This window comes from Sipha flava, unplaced genomic scaffold (genome assembly GCF_003268045.1).
Source record: "Sipha flava isolate LNK unplaced genomic scaffold, YSA_version1 225_pilon_pilon, whole genome shotgun sequence".
NCBI lineage: Eukaryota > Metazoa > Arthropoda > Insecta > Hemiptera > Aphididae > Sipha > Sipha flava.
In genome coordinates, this window is record NW_020272859.1 from 897992 (window position 1) to 907438 (window position 9447).

The 9447-nt window shown below is 30.6% G+C and overlaps 1 protein-coding gene across 1 annotated transcript in view; it reads right to left on the bottom strand.

Moving 5' to 3' along the window:
* LOC112683404 overlaps positions 1-902 on the bottom strand; it is a 28722-nt gene extending 27820 nt beyond the window's left edge. Inside the window, exon 1 of the mRNA XM_025554441.1 lies at positions 820-902. The gene's annotated coding sequence lies outside the window, so the exon portion shown is untranslated. The remainder of the gene's footprint in view (positions 1-819) is intronic.
* Positions 903-9447: the final 8545 nt, after the last annotated feature.

Below are 9447 nucleotides of genomic sequence, written 5' to 3' on the forward strand. Positions count from 1 at the left end.
ATATATATATATATATATATATATATATATATATTAATATGTACTATGAACAGTGGCGTAGATACAATTTTTTTCTGGGTGAGGGGTGTTTAAGAATAAGTTTTTAAGTGTTAGTATGTCGTAAAACGGGGTCATATGTAATAAATTATTACTATATTATTAATATATACCTAATCACAGTAAAATCAAAATATTATACTATAATATGTAAATATTAATAAATAATAATCAAATACCAAAAAAAAATATGCGGAGGGGAGTGGAAACCCCTTACACCCTCCCCGTAACTACGCCACTGACTATGGACCATAGTATATCCTCATGTAGTTAACTACTTACTTCTATAGTACCACTGTACTCAGACAAGGTATCAAATATTTTTAATTTATAAAATGCAAACATTAAATCAAATTATATAATTTTATATCATTATATATAATGTATTTAAACTATAATTGATATAGGCCAAAATATGTTAGATAACATGTTACAATATTATAATTTTTTTAATTCATTTGATATTATATTTTTATTTTATAATCTAAATATTGTGTTTGTAATTTTACACAGTGGTATATTAGACAATCAACAATATTATAAGCTGTTGTTGTGTGTAAATGAATAGACTACTAACTATACTCCAACTGCAGTTATCAATGTTCATTAAATATAATATAAGTAAAGGACCACATAATATCTAAGTATATGTACATAAAATGTTTCTATTACAAATCGTAAAACTTAGTTTATATTATATTAAATAAATTATTCTAATTTTATAAATAATTAATAATTATTTAACTTAAATTAAGTACGTACGTTTATTTATTTCATAAATTTTCATGAAAATCTTTGCAATGAAGTGTGTCCGTGTGCGTAAGCAGAGATGGCCACCGTCACAGTTATCGACTCCGTCACCGCTACCGCTGCTGTGTGCGCGGGCTAGCGATATCTGGCTCCACCGCCACGCCAACGCTACCGCTACCGCCACTGCGGCAGTGTGCGCGAACTTAAAATGTGCGGTTTTGATGACCGCCGCACGGCGCGAACAAATGTGATTTCGGTAAACGTTAATGCACGCGGGTCTAATTGAATATTTTTTCACCGTCGTAGTTATAACTTTTGTTGATGATGACCCGAAGAAGTGTGGAGGAACCCTATTGAGTACCTGCACACGTTGTCCACGAATTACTGAAAAGCAATACCAGCTCACCCGTTTTTGTTATATTTCGCTCAAATCGATTGGTGGTCAACGTAGGTAGTTATATATAAAGGGTATGAAGCTAATGCGACTATCACCGTGAGAACCCGAGCTCATGCGTGTGCTCATAGTCATCGAAAACCTTAATGGTCGAATTAATCGGACGATTAAAGTTCGATTAAGATTCAATTGGTTTTTAGTCTACCGCGTCAAGATGGTATTCTAAAATATTAATTAAAATAACGAATACAATTAATATTAAATTAATTCAAATAAATAAATAATAGTTTAAAAATAAAAAATAAATAAATAAATAAAAAAAAGAAGAAATAAACATATAAATATATATATATATATATACACACCCTTCGTGGTTTGGTTTTATCATTTAAAAGAATAAAAGATAACAATAATGATTGAAACAGTACAATCAATAAAGTAAAACGACTAACGTAGGATGCAAAACGATTCGTTCACCATGCATCAAAGATTGCTATAAAGAAATGATGGTATCATAATATTTTTGTGTAAAAAATTATCTATTCAAACCTCCAGTCACGTATGCTAAGCGAATAATGCATGAGAATGAATACGATTATGTTATAATATATAATTAAAGAAAATGTTTATTTTTTCTCGATAAGTAAAAACACTTAAAGCTAATAGTCATAATTTATAAATCATATCCTAATGGACGTACATAATGAATAAAATATGTATGATTTTATTTTCAAAAATCTAAATGCAAATAATTTTTTTTTTTTTTATTAGGATTCGATGTAATGATCGGAGCTCCTACTATTTCTTTTTGTCACATAATGCTCAAGAGTGACGAACGTTTCACCCGGCTCTTGCGAACAATTCACCCTCACATACCTATCATTACAGTAAACTAACCATACACATTATCGATCAAGAAAGTAAGATCATTAAGCGGATCATATATGGATTAAACGGATAAAAAAAAATTGAAATGAACAAAATCAATTTTTTTTTTTCGTCCGATTCGTGCTTTCAATTATACACGAACTAATAACGAAATTGATAGTGTATGCATATACGCAAACACGTACGAGTCATAATCAATGTTTTAAGAATGACAATGTACGGGTATCGTCTTGGGGCCTGTTCCACCAACACAATTTGCAATTTTTCACTTTGCATTTTGCACTTTTCGTTTGTATTTTTGTTCCACCAAAAAGTAAAAATGAAAAATGCACACTGAAAAGTGAAAAGTTTGCCACTTCGATGATAATATTTCTGGTAAAACACGTACGGTTAAAATTGTCAGTAAAATCGATAGGTAGTGTATGGCCCCCGCTTAAGGGTTTGGGATCGGCAGGGTGGTTGGGAAGTCGACGTTTTATTTTAACCATCACTGTTGTCATGGAACCGGCCGTTTGATTCGTCGCATTACGAAGCGCGTCGTATTGATTTTCATCTCCGTTCTAGTCATCACCTCGGTGATCAGTTTGGCAACGTTGCAGCTGCAACAGCCAGGTAGCGCGCACACTCTCTTTTCCGAAATCCACTTATTTCGACGCGATGAGTCATGCACCATTTATCGCAAATGTAATATTATTAATTGGAAACGTTAAGGCGGCTTACACTATGCCGAATGGTGTCGATCGACACGGTCGATTTTCAGTTTGGCCACCATTGGACTAACCAAACGGCACAACTGTACCAACACGTATATTGAGTGTGTTTTGTGTGTATTATTAATATTAATATATTCAATATTATTAGATATATATAATAGATATATATTGATTATAAAAATGTTTTATCAGTTTTTGTTAACATATTAATTATAATAACACATAATAAATAACATAATAATAATAGTAATAATAATAATAATAACATAATTATAATAACATCAGCTTTTGCTTAAAAGTCGAGCAACATACTTCGACACGTTTACACTACTGTTGTCGATTCGATTCTTTTTGATCCTTACCGACTTGATTCGGGTTGCGTTCGATTCGACTCGACATGTTTTGACAATGCCGAGCGACACGTACACATTTGTTAGATCGTGTCGGTATATGATCATTCGGCATAGTGTGGACGCAGATTTAAATTAACAAATAAATATAGATGTATTCAGGGGCGGATTGGCCTATCGGGAAATCGGGAATCTTCCTTCTTGTTTGGGCCGCTCTATATTATTATATGATTACCAAAAAAAAGTTTTATTTTGTAAAATAAATAAAAATCATTAAACAAATAAATATATATTTAAAGATGCATTAAGATCAAACTTCAAGTTCAAGTTGTAACTGATTAATCATGTGACTTACCCAAAACTATTATAGCTATAATTATAGTAAAGTTATTGTAGATTTTACTAATTTAGGGGTGAAACTAAACAAATTTTGAAATTAATGCAAAATAAAGTGTTTTTTTGTTGGGAGGGAGAGGGGCAAAATAGTTAAATTTGCGGTTCATGGACCGGTTTGTTTCATATTTCCTGGGCCGAAAATAATTGCCAATCCGCCCCTGGATATATTAATAAGTATAGCTGACTCCGACAAAGCGAAGTAGTATAACGTCGCATATATATACATATGTATACATATATATATACACACAATACAAGCAGTGATGGTTTAACGGGGATGAGTCCAGGGGGTTTGGACCCCTACCATATCCCGAGTTTAAACTTCGATTTATTATTCGCTCGGAATGATCGTGTTTAATGCGTTATGTTATGTTTTTTTTCGTTTATAAAAGAATGAAATTTTAACTAATATACTATTAATAAGTTTAATAACGTTTTTGTGTCTTCATATACAGTAAGGTACGTTTTCCAAGGCACGACATGTTGTCAATATCTGTTTACACGAAAATAGTATCAACTGTTTTGCAAGACGCGACAGGTCGCGGCGACTGAACTTTGGGTCGCCGCGACCGACGATACTACTGCTCCGGGAGCAGTGTTGCGCGACAAGTCGCCGCGACACATCACAACGACTATTGCAACGTTTATAGATACAATGGCATCAATATTAATTTTCTCGGCGTCGGAAGACGACATTTTAATTCGTGAAGTCTAAAATACACTTTTTTACAATATTGGAGATCCAAATTATAAAAATATTATTCAAAAAGATGACATTTGGTCATCATCAATCATTCTCTGTCCTGATGTATAAATAATTCATTTATAGGTTTTCTAATGTTTAACGATGAGGTAACTAAAATTGATTGTTTTTCTTGTTTTTCTTCTTCTAATAATAATAGTGTAAGAAAAATATTATTATTATTTAAAATATATCTATTCGTTGTGATATGATATAATATTATATGAAAAATACGTGCGCACTTGAACAAGTTTAAAAACGTATATTAACCACGGACGCTGACCGAATATTAGCTGTGTCGCTGCGACTTGTCGCGTTTGGGAAACCATTCTATCCAAAAATCGTCGTGACGACTGGTCGTGGCCGTCAGGCGCAACAACTTATAGCCGCGACATGTCGCCGAGGCCGACGACCGCGACTTATCGTCGCGACGCATTTTTTCATGATGACATGACGCGGCCACTTTGGTAGCTACATAATATATAAAGAAGGAAAATATACCTATCTTAAACCAAAACAAAAGGCAAACAGATGATATGTTCAAGTATCTTGATACAGAAGGTTTTTATGAAATATTAGATTATCCATAGGCATTTAAAAAAATAATATCATAAAATTTCTTGAATTTTTTCGTGTCAATATTCAACAGTTTGATTTTTTACTTTCTTTGGTTGAAAACAAAATAATTTTACCTCCAAGTAATAGAAATAAAAAAACAATTTCACCAGCAGAAAAGTTAGCGATCACTCTATGGTAAATTTAAAATTTGTATAAATTACACGTACATTTATTTAAATGATTCTGTTTACATTTTAATTTTAATAGATATCCAGCAACTGGAGAATCAATGAGTTCACTATTGTTTGGATTTCGCATCAATTATAGTTACATAAGTGTGATAACAGTGGCGGTTTATCCCAAAGATGGGCCTGTGTGCAAAACTAAAAAAAGACCCCCTTTTCATTTTTTTATTCTAAATAATATAGGTATAGATATAAATTCAAATTTAAAGTAAAAATTTTTATTCTTGAGTTATAAAATCTTATGCAAATCCACTTTCCATTTTTATAAAATTTTCATTTATGTAAAAAATAAGATGAAATTACGTTATACAAATAAAATATCTATTAATAATTTCTACAAAGCCAATAAATGATTAATTTATTTGTAATGTCTTAGAATTACCATTAGAGTCTAAAATAATCGAAACGTATCGAATAACTTGACTTAGTTGATCAATCTTACTAATATCTTGAGTAGTATCCATTATCACAGAAAAAAAATAAAAAAATAGTGATTGGTTAATACTTAAAATAATTTGTTCTAATATCGTATTTGCAAATAAAGTAATTATCTCATTTTGAGTAGTATTACTTAAATAATTTGCTGTGCCCTTACTACCTGGCATACTCAATAGTTTTTCTAATATGGGATCATATATTGAAATAAGAGTAATTATTGATAAAAAATTGCTTTTATTTTTATTAAATTCTGTTTCTTGGTGACCTCTTAAAGACAAGTTGGATGTAGCTAATGTTAATGTGACGTTGATAACCCGATCTAATACTTTTCTCCAAAGGTTACATTCATTTTGAATAGATATTTTCATTTCTTCGGAAATTGTTTTATTTAGGCACCATTGATCAAATATAATACAACATTGAATATAACCATTTGATTTATCGTGTAGTTTAATATTTTGAGTAAGATGACTCCAATTATTATTTCCCGTTACTCAAGATGAACTAATTCTATCTTAAGTAGAAAACAACCAACAGCATTGACAATATATTTTATTTAAAGTTAATGAGTAACATAGCCATGTACGTTTTTTTTTGTGAAACGTTGAGTAATAATGCCCCGCCCCCCCAAGCCGAGGGTCCGTGGCATTTGCATACATCACACACATGTATGACACGCCACTGTGTGATAATCATAATAACATTGCTGCTTTAAAAACGAAATTCATTCCAATTTTTACACCCGATACAAAAACTATTAACTTCATGTCAAAATCAGTTGAATTTTCCTACAAATGGAATTTTCCAAATTGTGTAAAATACGATTGACCTACACTTCTCGTAAAAAAATTTCGTCATCCGATGGTAAAAATACTAATTCTAACTCCATAGCCATAATAATAAATTGGTATGGTCATCGCGACGTGTAGCGCGGTATTGCTCTATGATGATAACAATGTACTCCCTCCCCCCACCAAAATAATTATAAAAACCATCATTGAATACAATTATCGCATTTTCGAGGAAAATTAAAACTACCCGAATGCGCACTAAGCAAGAACAATTTTTTTTTTTATCAATAATCAATAATGATTACGCTGCAATTGATAAATAGAAAAATTCAAATTTTGAATAACGAAAAAGTGTAATCGTCTACAGCGTATAAGAAAATAAAAAACAGCATACCGCAAACGTTGCATTTACGACGTTATAAGTCATCATGTCAACGCTCGGTCTTGGGATACGCGAAATCCGCAGAAAATTGATGCGATTTTATCGGGTTCCATTCTCCCATCTCCAGTGTTCCACTCGTGTTTAATGGGCCACCTGTCTGCAATGTTTTTCTACTCGCCACCCGTTGTTTACTATCGACTAGTGTAAAAATCAATATTAACGGCATACAGCGCTCCTTTGGAGCAACACCGCCATTCGTTTAAATTTTCAGTTTTGATGTAGGCACTACAATACGAATATCGATACGGAAAATTTCAATTTAATTGTTTTGTAATTAATAAATTATAATTTATTTGTAAACTGTGTACAAATAAATAATTAAATAAATCAATTCAGAATATTGGAATCAAATAAATGTTAAATGTTTTAAACAATTTGTTTACCGACTATACATTTATTTTTTTTTTCTTAATTACTTAGGGACACATATTTAGTTTTTTTAATTGTTAGGTTTTTTTATTAAACAAAAATAATTAAAATTTAAAAAACTATTTATTAGTTGATAAGAAATAAATACTAGTTGGTATTCGCTTTAATTATTTTACTTTACTACTAGGTACTTGGTTTGTAATGCATTATTTACCCGGAACGTCTCTATCGACAACGATACTCAGGACTTACGTGCATCATACATTATTATTAATAAACAATGCGTTGCAGTTGGTTTGTGTTTCTCGTGTATTTTCGTTAAACTATATTGAAAACAACTACAGTACTCTTGCAATTTGCACACTGTTGTTTTTCTGGACATATTATTCTTTTATAATTAGTATTCTATAATTTCGTATCTATTTATTTTATATTATAATAACATGGATCTTCCTGCCGGTCCATCAAGAATTGATCGCTCTCGAAGTCCCATCAAAAGCATGGAAACACACATATTATCGGATGCTGAACTACTTGATATTTTGTAAAACGATAAATAGATATCGTCTGAAGAATTTTATGATGAATCAGAATGTAGTCATATTTCTGATGGCGATGATGGAGAAAATGAAGCTATCGATTTAGAAAATGTTGTTATGAGTGATTATGTGAGTTCTGGAGAGAATGAAGTCTGTGAGGTTTTATCTGAAATATATAGTTCTACAAATTTTAACTGGTCCACTGACTCCTCACAAAATATAAACCATTTTGAATATACAGCTACACCTGGACTTAAGTGTTTACCAAATGGAGACAATCCAATTGATTATTTAAATTTATTAGTAACTGATGAATTATTAGACATTCTTGTAGATGAAATTAATACTTATGTTATTGAAATTTTTTTAAATTCTTTCTCTGACAAGTCTAGAATTAGTGATTGGGTGAATATAAATAGATCGGAAATGAAAACATTTTTAAGTTTGTTATTTCATATGGGAACAATTAAAATGCCTAAATTAGAGGATTACTGGAAAACAAATAAGTTATTTAATTTACCGTTTTTTCGTACCTATATGAGTAGAAATCGATTTACTATATTACTCCGAGCATTACATTTTTCACACAACCCAGCTAAAGGAGAATCTATTCCTCGTAATAGATTACACAAAATTCAACCTATCGTGAATTACTTCAATTCAAGGATGAACGAAATATTTGAACCAACTAAAAATTTGTCACTTGATGAGTCGATGGTATTATGGCGTGGACGGTTAATATTTCGACAGTATATAAAAAACAAAAAACATAAGTTTGGAGTAAAAATGTATATGCTTACAGAATCGTGGGGACTTATACATAAAATAATGATTTATTCCGGACAAGAGCATGATATTTTCGAGGCTATGATTCATACTGAATTTGTTATCGATAATCTTATGAGTGGGTTATATCACAAAAGTCGTTCATTATATATGGATAATTTTTATAACAGTGTTCAGCTTTCTCGAAAATTATTACAAAAAAAAAAACTTATGTTACGGAAACTTTACGCTCAAACCGTAAGCATAATCCACGTGAAGTTATTGCTCAAAAAATAAAAAAGGGAGAGTCAATATGCAGATATACAGAGGATAACATTTGTGTTGTGAAATGGAAAGATAAAAGAGATGTGTTGACAATAAGTTCTGAATTTCCTCATTCAATGATAGAAATTGAAAAGAATAGAAATATAAAAAAAACCAATTTCAGTTATAAAATTTAACGAACATATGTCTGGAATAGATCGCCAAGATCAAATGACTTCGTACTATCCGTTTGAAAGAAAGACTATAAGATGGTATAAAAAAAATTGGTATACATTGTATACATTTGTTATTGATAAATTCTAATTTTTTATACAATAAATATGCAAAGAAGACATCATTGTACGAGTTTAGACTGTCAGTGATTGAAGCATTATTACCAAATGATCTGGATAATAATACTCGAATCACGAAAAAAAAGAATGAAAAACATCTTCTCAAAAAAGTAGAAAAAAATGATAAAAAAAAATACAAATACAAATGATGTCAAATTTGTTCAGGAAAATGCATTCGTAAAGATACAATATATTATTGTATGGAATGCAATGAAAAACCGGTTTTGTTTCTTGAAAGTTGCTTTGAAGAGTACCATAAAAAAATATAACTATTAATTATTATTAGGTTTTAGAATGTATTTATCTATTTTATTCTATTCTAAAGATTTATTATTTATATTATTTTATTATTTTATATTTAAAAGAATTACTAAGTTATTTTCTTTTCTAAAG